Here is an 11,798-nt window from a genome sequence, read left to right on the forward strand (position 1 = left end):
TCCCTTACATTAGTTAACCTTGATTTCATAGTATCATCCTGCACAAAGTACAGGTTGCAGAATACTCAAACTGTGCTTATATAGCTATGTTTTTTTAAATAACAGTGGTTTGATAATCTTATTTTTTTGATGCTGCTTCATCCCTCACACAGCACTTATTTCCCTTGGTTGAGCACGTGGCACGTGACAGTCCATAGCACCTTCCTTTGCATTACTCTGTATTTCCTGTCTTTGTATGTTTTATGTAAATAATGCATTTATAAAGTCTTCCACTGATAAACAGAGGCAATTTATCCCCTTATAAAATAACAGACTAGTAATAGTGGAGAACTGTAGATTTGTGTGTATTTTTCCCACTTTTACAGTTGTCTGACCCACAGATTATTCAACAGTTTTTAGCAAATAGCCTTATTTTCCAGAACTTTTTATTATGAGTTTTCAAATATACAGAAAGGTTTAAAAATAATAAAGTGAACTGTATACCCACCTAGATTTAAAAACTAACATTTTGCCATATTTTTTTTAACCAAACATTGGAAAGGAACTTACAGACATGCCATTTCATCTCTAAACACTTAAGCATGCATTGCATAAAAATAAGGATGGTCTTTTACATAACCACAATACATTTACATACCTTTTTTAAAAAAAGAACAGTAATTCCCTAATATCTGAACACCTAGTCTGTGTTTAAATTTCCTCTGTTGATCCAGTCAGTTTTCACACATAATATTTGATTATTATATGTTTCATCTATCTAGAACAGTCCCCACTTTGGTATTTCGTCTTTAAGAGAGCAGGTCAGTTGTCTTGAAAAACATCTCACGATTCAACTGACTATTTACATGTGGGTTCTGGTACCCCCTGTAGTTTCCATAAATTAGAAGTTAGGGCAAAAGGCTTGATTGGGTTGTTTAAACATTTTTAATGATAAAACCTCACAGATGTATTTCATAGTGCATCATATCAAAAGTCTCATTAATATCAGGTTGAGTCACTATTAATGGATCACTCATTTGAGGTCACCAGATCTTCCCAACATAAAGATAGTTTTTCCTATTACAGTTAATCTGTGTACTGACACTGGCAGCATATGGATATTTTGATTGCCAACAACTTTTTACCTGGTAAAAAGTAACTAACGATCCTTGCCTGAATCCATTGTCTCATCAGTGTTTGCAAAATGACAATTTTCTAATTCTATCACTCTACATTTGTTGAGTGGCATTCTTGTATAACCTTCCCTCATCAACTAGGAATGCACTAGAGGCAGAGTCAGGCTCAATTATTTTCCCTTAATTACTGGTGTAGGAGTTTAATTACCAGTAAAGAGTTTGATGCTCTCATCTGCAGTGATAACAAATGATTCAATGTGTTAACAGTCATTTATGATCATTGTTTCTGATGTTCAAATTGTCCCAAATTTGGCCAGGTGGAGCCCTTCAAGTAGCTCTTGTGTCCTTTTGACATTCACTCTCTAGTCTTTGGACACTTGATTGCCTTCTAACACAAGATATCTCAAGTTGATCTTGCATTTTCTTTTTTTTTTTTTTTTTTTTTCTTTTTTTGAGGCGGAGTCTCGCTCTGTCGCCCGGACTGGAGTGCAGTGGCCAGATCTCAGCTCACTGCAAGCTCCGCCTCCCGGGTTTACGCCATTCTCCTGCCTCAGCCTCCTGAGTAGCTGGGACTACAGGCGCCCGCCACCACGCCCGGCTAGTTTTTTATTTTTAGTAGAGACGGGGTTTCACCGTGTTAGCCAGGATGGTCTCGATCTCCTGACCTCGTGATCTGCCCGTCTCGGCCTCCCAAAGTGCTGGGATTACAGGCTTGAGCCACCGCACCCGGCCGACCTTGCATTTTCAATGCCCCAGGCATGGAATGAAACCTTTTTCCAAGAATCCCTGGCTCCTTTTAATAGGTAGCTATTTAGAAACCAAGATCTGGGCACTAGGCATTCTCACTGCTCCTGGAGTGTCACTGGCAATTCTTTCCAACTATTCAAGTTGGTTTTCATAAAGACAACTCATCACTCATGCCATCAGTTATATAATGTCTGTGTGATGAGGGATATAATTACATAACTGGGATAAACTTTAGGGCACAAACAACTAAATCTTGTTAAGCATGCACCTAAATTGGAGAGAACACTTCCATGTTATGTATGCTAGAAAGCAGCAAATTAGCTGCAAGAGGCCTGTGACAAGGCCATCAGGAAATTTACAAGGGAATAGAGCTTGTCAGTTACTCTGCCAAGTGGGTTGAGGGCAATTAAGAGAGCAACTAGATGTATACCTAATATGTTGTGTTTTAACTGTTACATGTTTTGATAACTTACGGTATTTATAAGCTAATAGCCCTCCTTTCCCATCACATCTCTTAAGGCAGATTTCTGGTAAGATCTGAATATTAATCCTAAGGATCTGTTTCATGCAAATCTAAGTATTAGTTTTTCTTACTAAACCTTTTGATCTCTAAAACTAAGGCTGTTATGTTTCATCTTTGTCTTCTGGTGTCAGTTCACTTGCATGTGCCTGTAAATGTATTCTTACTCCTCTGTTTCTGTTATTCTCCCCATAGCTCTTTCATAAGTATTAGCCCCTTAGAACACTATAACCATTAAAAATGGCAAGCATGTGCACTACAGTGATACATACAAATGTGTAAGTGTGTAAGCAGCATTGGGCCCCACACTCTGTATGAATGGGGAAAGTGAAGCCCATGATGCTGAAGTATCTTGCTTGAGGTCATACGTCATATAATGACAGGAAAAGGATTGGAACAGCATAGCTCCAGCACTTAATTAACTGAGTTCTTCTTGTAAAATAATGTTGAATGGAAATTCTGAGTACAAAGAGTATGTACCTACAATTTTATAAAATTATGTATTTTTATGAGATTAGAGCACTGAAAGTTTTTCAAATCTGTTTTTGTCTTATTTCCCATAGTTTCTTTTTGTTTGTTTTTTGTTTTAAGGAGCAGAGAGTTTAATAGGCAAGAAGGGGCTAGAAGGAAGGGAGAAGGAAGAGAGAAGCAGCTCCCCTGTACAGAGACAGAAGGAGAAGGGGCTCCAAAGCTGAAAGAGAAGGTCCCCACCCGCCACGGATACCAGCTAGGTATATATGCAAAGGCTGGAGAACACGGTGTTTGATTTGCATAGGGCTCAGGGGATTAGTTTGACTAGGCATGTCTTCACATAGCCAGAGAAAGAGCTGGCCCTCCCACCCTAGTCTTTTAATATGCAAATACAGGGCGCCATGATGTTCTACACACGTGGGGATAGGTGGGGGTGGCCATGTTGCCAGGAACATGTGGGGCAAGGGCAAGAAGGCTGTGGGAATCACCATGTTGCGTTGACCCAGTTTCAAATAGTCTGCATTTGTATATCAAAGGTTGACAGCCTGACTGTAAGAGCCTGGGCTTTACAAGAATCTTTTCTGGAGATGCTTTAAAAAACTAGAACTTCCCAAAGAGCCCTTTTCCTGTCTATCTGCCTAAAATAATTTCTTAGTAACTCCTACCACATTCCTCCCTGTGGCGATGTGACACTAACTGCTGTTAGGGGGTTTTGGGCTACGACTCTTTCTGGCTACTTTCTGCTTTTCAGCAGGAAGTCAAATGGGGACCAGCAGCGAGGGCTCCTCCTGGGGTCAACTTAAGGGTCCTCTGGAGAAGGGCGTGTCTATATGTGGTTCAGTTTGCAGCATCATTTAGAGTTTGACTGCTTCGAGGTGAGAAGAAACAGTTCGAGTTATAGTATTGAGTATACAGGGTCCAAATGTCAATACAAGACATATAAGCAAGAGAGGGCTTGATAAAGGGGCTAACCAATTCCATAAAGAAGAATAGAATTCATTAAAGAGGGACTGTAGCCACCCAGGGCTGAAGCTGGCATTTTCCCTGAGCCTGTTGATAATTTTGATTTCGTTTTTAAGTACCTGTAGATTTTCCTCTACTAGAGGTGTTAATCATTACTAAACCCAATAAAAAGTCCTAGCAGAGGCCAGGCGCAGTGGCTCACACCTGTAATCCCAGCACTTTGGGAGGCCAAGGCAGGTGGATCATGAGGTTAGATTGAGACCATCCTGGCTAACACAGTGAAACCCCGTCTACTAAAAATACAAAAAAATTAGGCGTGATGGCGGGTGCCTGTAGTCCCAGCTACTTGGGAGGCTGAGGCAGGAGAATGGCGTGAACCCGGGAGATGGAGCTTGCAGTGAGCCGAGAGTGCGCCACTGCACTCCATCTGGGCAACAAAGTTGAGACTCCATCTCAAAAAAACAAAAAAAAAAGTCCTAGCATACTCAGTGATAGTAAAACTTTCATGCTTCCTTTTTGTCAGTAACTATTATCCCTGCTATAAGGATAATAATTAAGCAAAATACAACAGCAATGTAAACTCTGTCCAATATTTCAGTTAGAAGGCGCTACCATGTATAACCCTATTGCAAATAGTAGAGTGAGTATAGCAACTTCCACAAGTATGGTGTAGTAGATAATTTCCATGTAAAATTTTACTTGCCAAGATACAGAATTTTCCTTTGGTGGTCTATAAAGCCTTGGTTTTATCTTCCCAAACAAAAAACCTCTGGGTTATGGGCATCATACTCACTTTCATTACCTGGCAGAATTTGCAGGATAATTGCCCAGAACTAGCATATTGATTCAGATTTTTACATTACCCATCCCTTTTTATTTCTTCCAAACTGGAGGAGATTACCACTTGATTCAGAGGAATAAGCAGGGTTAGTACAAAATGTAGGCAAAAAGTTTAAAAACAATGAGACTAGGATTTAATGAGAAATGTATGCTAAGCTTTGGAGAAATGTATGATAAACTTTGGAGCATAATTTTTCTCTCCAGTCCTCACTTTTGATAAAAACAAATTATGATAGGACCGTGTGTGTTGTCCGTAAACTTTAGTCCTATACGTGGCCTGATTATTTGCATAAAGTGCAGTGAGAAAGGTTATTTCTATACAGGCCTTTTGGATTGGCTTTGATGAAACTGTTCCACAAGGAATCTCAGATAATCCCTTTTAAAGCCAAGCCCAGCCATGGGTTTGTATCCTTAAATACCTGTGAGTTGGGTGATCCCCTCCTCCTGAGGTCCCAAGATAAACTCGTAGCCCCCAGACCTGTTAGAAAGTGACATTCTTTACTGACCACCGGTTAGGAATCCTGTGTGGGGACTGTGCAGACAAGATATGAGGCCAGTTCTCCCCAAGGGGCTTTTATTGGCTCTGCATGTCAAGCTTCATTCCTTAAAAGGAAATACATCCTTTTCAGTCAAAGCCTTGGTTAAAATAACCAGTTTTTCCAATTGTGTCCTGTTGACAAAGAAAAATGGATTCTTATTGCACTGATGCAAACAGCTATATTGCCATAAGTTAAGAGTACTTACAACTAGTCTCCAAATTCTAGAGGAACCAGGCAGAGAAAAATAAACACGCCCCAAATTTTGTTCACAGGAGTATACCTTACTCAATTATTAAAGGCCATAAATAGTTTAAAACTTTTTTTGACTCTGAAAAACAAAACAAGGATCAGCAATATTCCAAGCAAAGTTAAAAAGTCTGCTTTAACTTTCTGAGTGTAGTCCATTTAGTTAACTCTTGTTTTGCTTGATATTTGTGAACATGTTAGTTCTTTATGAGTCCCGTACATTCTTTCTCTATTCCAATGTTACAATCTTTAAAGCTATTAAAAACCTACATTTGAGAACACCTGTTAAACTCCTTAATAGAGCTTGATTATAAACTATTTTTTGAGAAGGAACAAAGCAGGACAACAATTGTCTGCAAATGAAGTTTATCTTCATGGTTTACAATAACTTTACCCTTAATTATGATTGATAGCACATAGTTAGACATTAGAATCTTAGAGATCCCATACAATTCTGGAACATATATTAGTATTATTCACCAAAATATAACTTAAATAAGATTGGACATCATTTTGGCAATCTCATGTGACTACACATGTCAAATAATCCTGTTTACCTCTTTTCTGAATGTTTCAGGGGCCCTCTGAGCCATCCAAAAAGCCAGGCATCAGGAAGGACAATTTCCAGATTGCCATAAATTATTTTGCCAAAATGATGACTCAAGGCAAAAACCTTTCATTAGCCTTTTTATGAAATGAAAATCTTGTTCAAAGCAAAACTTTACCCTTGCATTAGTTTATTAATGTTAACCCCAATTCGTTTACATGAAACCTTATAGATTATTCCATCTAATCCTAACCAATTTGACCATGAGGTGAAATCTTTAATCTTTTTTTTTTTTTTTTTTTTTGAGATGGAGTTTCATTCTTGTTGCCCAGGCTAGAGTGCAATGGCATGATCTCGGCTCACCGAAATCTTGGCTCACTACAACCTCAGCTCACCAAAACCTCCACCTCCCAGGTTCAAGCGATTCTCCTGCCTCAGCCTCCCAAGTAGCTGGGATTACAGGCATGTACCACCACCCCCGGCTAATTTTGTACCTTTAGTAGAAATGGGGTTTCTCCATGTTTGTCAGCCTGGTCTCAAACTCCTGACCTCAGATGATCTGCCTGCCTCGGCCTCCCAAAGTGCTGGGATTACAGGTGTGAGCCACCACACCCAGCCAAGGTGAAATCTTTACAAACTTTTTATAACCTTTTTACTAAGGGATAGATTAGTGTCTTAAGAACTCCTTGCTATGCTTTTATTTTAATGCTTAATTTATGAAAAGACCATGTAGATACTATGGGAGAAGATGCTGTAGTGCTTCTACCGTGCATTGCAGTGCGAGGTAACCCAAGCCGATTGGCTTATTTTGTAATTAGCCCATCCCTGATGGGAGTCTCATCTCCCAGTGCGGGGTGGGGATGTTTCCTTATCTTCCAGGTGGCCAAGAGCATCCCTGATTTATAACTACTATTAGCCATCCCTTACAGTGTATTTTGTACTTAATTATTATCCACCAAAGTTTTCTCATAATGCAAAGTAATTTCTGATACCCCAAAAACTCAAAACCATCAGATAACACAATGCAAAACAGAACAGAGCCTTTGATTTTGAGAGGGAATTATTTGCTTTTAATTCCTGGGGTTTCATGAGGAAAACAGAGGGTTTTTTTTCCCAAAACGGGGTCTGTGGCACCTCCTCTGTTTTTCCCAATGAATCCCATGCTACCAGAAGTTATCTTAGGGCCTTGTATGCATGCATTAAGAGTAGTAAGACAAAAAATGGAGGCCGGGCGCGGTGGCTCAAGCCTGTAATCCCAGCACTTTGGGAGGCCGAGACGGGCGGATCACGAGGTCAGGAGATCGAGACCATCCTGGCTAACATGGTGAAACCCCGTCTCTACTAAAAAATACAAAAAACTAGCCGGGCGAGGTGGCGGGCGCCTGTAGTCCCAGCTACTTGGGAGGCTGAGGCAGGAGAATGGCGTAAACCCGGGAGGCGGAGCTTGCAGTGAGCTGAGATCCGGCCACTGCACTCCAGCCCGGGCGACAGAGCGAGACTCCGTCTCAAAAAAAAAAAAAAAAAAAAAAAAAAAAAAAAATGGAGAAAAATAATTCAGTCGACTGAGATGAGCCTTTTTCCAGAAAAACAAGATTCAAGAAGAGAAAAAACATAAAGGCCTTTTAATATACCTATAACTTGAATATCCACTTTTAATTAAGCTGAGCACTCTTTAAGAAAATTATTTTAAATCACTTGTTACTTGGCTTTAGCCACGCCAAGCAGTTAAGATTTTTGCCTTTTGAACTTTACAACAAGTAACCTCACAGGTGAAACTAAAGAGCTTTAATTAGGTTATGACTTAACCAGGAGTGTAAAAGGTATTTTTAAAGAAGCGACAGGCAGCTTTTTTTTTTTTAAGACAGAGTCTCGCTGTCACCCAGGCTGGAGTGTAATGGCACAATCTCGGCTCACTGCAACCTCTGCCTCCTAGGTTCAAGCAATTCTCCTGCCTCAGCTTCCCGAATAGCTAGGACTACAGGTGTATGCCACCACGCCCGGCTAATTTTTGTATTTTTATCAGAGACGTGGTGTCATCATTTTGACCCGGCTGGTCTTGAACTCCTGACCTCATGATCCACCCGGACAGGCAGCTTTTACAACTGTCACTGCAAAATTGTGACTGAGACAGTGGAAGAGATCTGACCCAAACAACTCCGTTTTGTTTCCAGCCCCCAAGCTGTCCTTGCCCATCCCTGGGCATAGGCTGAACCAACTTGGGGAGGAGCCTGGTTCACAGTTGATAGTCTAAAACAAAGACGATAACAGCTGCTTCTCAAGATATACTTCCCTCTTGCCTGGGGACCAGACCAAGAAACTAGCTACAGGATTAGAAACCATGGCCCAAGAGCCATGCAGCTGGAGGCTACAAGATTTTGGCCCTCCCTAAACTGCTCTCATGATCAGTGCTTAAGATGTTTTGTAAACCTTGCCCTTGATGGATCAGCTGACACAGCCCAGGTTGACAAATTGGCATATCTGATTTAGCACAAGAAGACAGCCACCATTGTAAAATGGCGGAGACTAAAACAAAGTATTACCATGCGGCTACAGATTATGTTCCCATGACATGAAACAAGATGGAGGCCTGTAGCCAAGTTTGCCAGTTGACGCTTTGCTGGGCTGGTTTGAACAGCAGGGTTGTGGGGTTCTCGGCCTCATCCTGAGCTTAGATACCTTTTCTTTCTTTTTTTTTTTCTTTTTTTTTTTTTTTGAGACGGAATCTCGCTCTGTCACCCAGGCTGGAGTGTAGTAGTGCAATCTCGGCTCACTGCAAGCCCTGCCTCCCAGGTTCACGCCATTCTCCTGCCTCAGCCTCCCGAGTAGCTGGGACTACAGGTGCCTGCCATCATTCCCGGCTAATTTTTTGTGTTTTATTTAGTAGAGACAGGGTTTCACCGTGTTAGCCAGGATGGTCTCGATCTCCTGACCTCGTGATCTACCCACCTCGGCCTCCCATAGTGCTGGGATTACAGGCGTGAGCCAGCGGGCCCGGCCGAGATACCTTTTCTTTAACAGAACCATACAGAAAGACATACAAAGCAGAGCAGATTGTTTACAGCTTAAGACCAACCTCACAAATCCTTTTTCATTGATTATATATTTAAAGAAAACATAAATAATCATCTTTATTATCCCTTTTATTATCCCTTTATTATCCCTTTTCCAGTTTCCACAGGAAGAGAGAAGCCAAAAGCCCAACTGGTAAGAAGATTTTACCCTTTTGCCAGCATATCAGGCTTCTGGGTTTCCTTCCCCCAGCTCAACTCTACGCCAAGCATTTTAAGATTTGGAAAATTAACCTTTTCCATGTTGGAAGAACATTATAAAAGAGATAGAAGCCATTTTAAACTGCGGAAGAAGGAACACCACCACAGAAAGGAGTTCCAGTTAGGGTTGTCAGGAGGTATTGCCTCTTTTCCTATTGGGAATGGTGTTTCCCCTTTGCCTTCTCAAGTTTTTCTTTTCCCTTTTGTTCTACTATAGGAGACATATTGCTTATCTCCAAAATTTTCTTCTGCTTGCAGAGCTGCCTGTTTTAGCTACAGTGAGAGTTTGCCTTAGCAGCAACATCCCTTCACGAGATGTTAAATACCTGAGTTAAATTTTGGAAAGGTTCTATATACTTATTAAGGTCATCAGAAAATTGGCCTAAGTCTCCCTTTACTTGCCAAAGGTCTTGCAATGAGAAGGGAACTTGAAGGGGCCCCAAATAAGGGGGACCCTCAGATGACTTCCCTGAAAGTTACTTTTTTAATTTGGGGGAACTGTTTTCCCTGGGCCTGCCCAATATGACTGCAAAAGAAAATAAGCCACTTTTTCTTCAAAGTTTCAAGGTCGAAAGAGTCCCAGTGCTTCAAAATACACTCAAGGGGAGTGCATGTTGAAGACGATCTGTTACCCATCTAGAAAGAGAAGTGAGAATAAAAGCATCCTTTTAGTCTCCTTCCTTTCGGTATGAGATCCAGAATGGAGAAGAAAGCAGTAGGAGGCGTCCCCCAACTATTTTCTCTACTTCGTTCCTGGATTCCCAGCACCCATTTAAATGTGCCACCCATGACTGCAGGTGTAACCCTCCAAGCCATGGCATCAGAGGATCTGAGTTTGGGGCCTTAGTCACGTTGTTTCCAAGCAATCAGTTTTCTGCCTTTTATTTCCCTTTGACCTCCTAGATTTGTGTGGCCTCCCAAAAAATGGATTTCAAGAAAAACCATGTAATTGGGAAGAGCCCCTTTAAGGGAGGGGGCGTGCTAGATTGAACTCTATATCCTGCTATTATAGCCCATGCTAAAGCATTTACCCATAGAAGAATGGTTCTGGTTAACTTCTGGACTTAAAATCCCCTTACTAATTAAGTACTGTCTTAGTAGGGGCCAGAATGATGGCTTAAAGGAACATAGGAACTGAATGGCCGTTTTCCTGCCAGTGGGACAATATTGAGACTAAAATTTGGCTACGGAAGACATCCTACTCCTGTTAAAAAGCAGAAACTTATGGTTCTTAGAGGAGGTCTAGAGCCTGATTTCTACTAGGTGGCTTAGAAATACCATGTGCTTGCCAGATAAAACATAGAGAGAGAGATATTTATTGAGTCACTGCCTGCCGTGATTCACGATCTTTTCTAACAGAATCCTGCACATTAGACACAGAGAGAGAGAGAGACCACGGATAGAAAGAAAGTTTGGCGACAGGGTAGCTGGAAGAGAGCCTTGAGATTAAAGGACAGATTTAAAGTTGAAATCTGCTCCATACTCACCAGTCTCATGATTGAATTTCCTTTCCCAGCCAATGCACCAAAATGATACGGCTCCGATGAGTGGAGGAACACCAGGGTTCTTGGTCCTCATGCCGGTTTAGATGAAACGACACGGACACACGTGGAGTGGTTTTAAGGGACGGAGAGCTTAATAGGCAAGAGGGGCAAGAAAGAAGGGAAAAGGAAGAAATAAGCAGCTCCCCTGTACAGAGACGGGGTGGGGGGGGCTCCAAAGCCAAAAGAGGAGGTCCCCCTCCCGTACAGTTTCTTAAATTCAAATGTTTAAATAAGAACATCTCAATTCAGGATGCACCTCCCCCTACCAATTTTTCACTCAGATCTATCCCAAGTTTCAAAGCCATATAGTCAGTGATCACCCAGAACTATCTCACAAGTACTTTCTGTGGTTTAACCTAAAACTAAATTGTTTCCATCCCCAAACCTCTTCTCTCTAAATTCATTATAACTTTGACAGGGGAGCTAGGAGCCACTCTCTTATTCACCAATAATCATCTTAGTCCTATTGGTTTTACAATAAAGTTGGCTGTTTCATGCCTACAAGAGTAGAGGCTTTTTCCTGAAGAACAATTTTGGGCCATACCAAAATAAGATCTGCATCCAGAAGTTGAAAAGGAATGATCTCCACTGTAAACTGATTTTAAACTATACCTGGAATATTCATGCTGAGCACTATATTTTACATTAAAGTAGAGTCATTCCTCAGTATTGGTTCCAGGATTGGTTCCAGGACACCCTATACCAAAATCCCTGGATGCTCAAGTACCTGATATAAAAAATGGCATAGTATTTGCATATAACTGATGTACATTCTCCCAAATACTTTAAATCATCTCTAGATTACTTATAATACCTAATGCAATGTAAATACCATGTAAATAGTTGTTACACAGTAGTTTTAAATTTTTATTGCATCATTTTGAGGGTTTTCTGCTCAATATTTCCAATCTGTGGTTGGGGGAAACACAGAACATAGCCAGGCACAGTGGCTCACGCCTGTAATCCCAGCACTTTGGGAGGCAGAGGTGGGCAGATC

This window comes from Rhinopithecus roxellana, chromosome 19 (assembly GCF_007565055.1).
Source record: "Rhinopithecus roxellana isolate Shanxi Qingling chromosome 19, ASM756505v1, whole genome shotgun sequence".
Classification (NCBI taxonomy): domain Eukaryota; kingdom Metazoa; phylum Chordata; class Mammalia; order Primates; family Cercopithecidae; genus Rhinopithecus; species Rhinopithecus roxellana.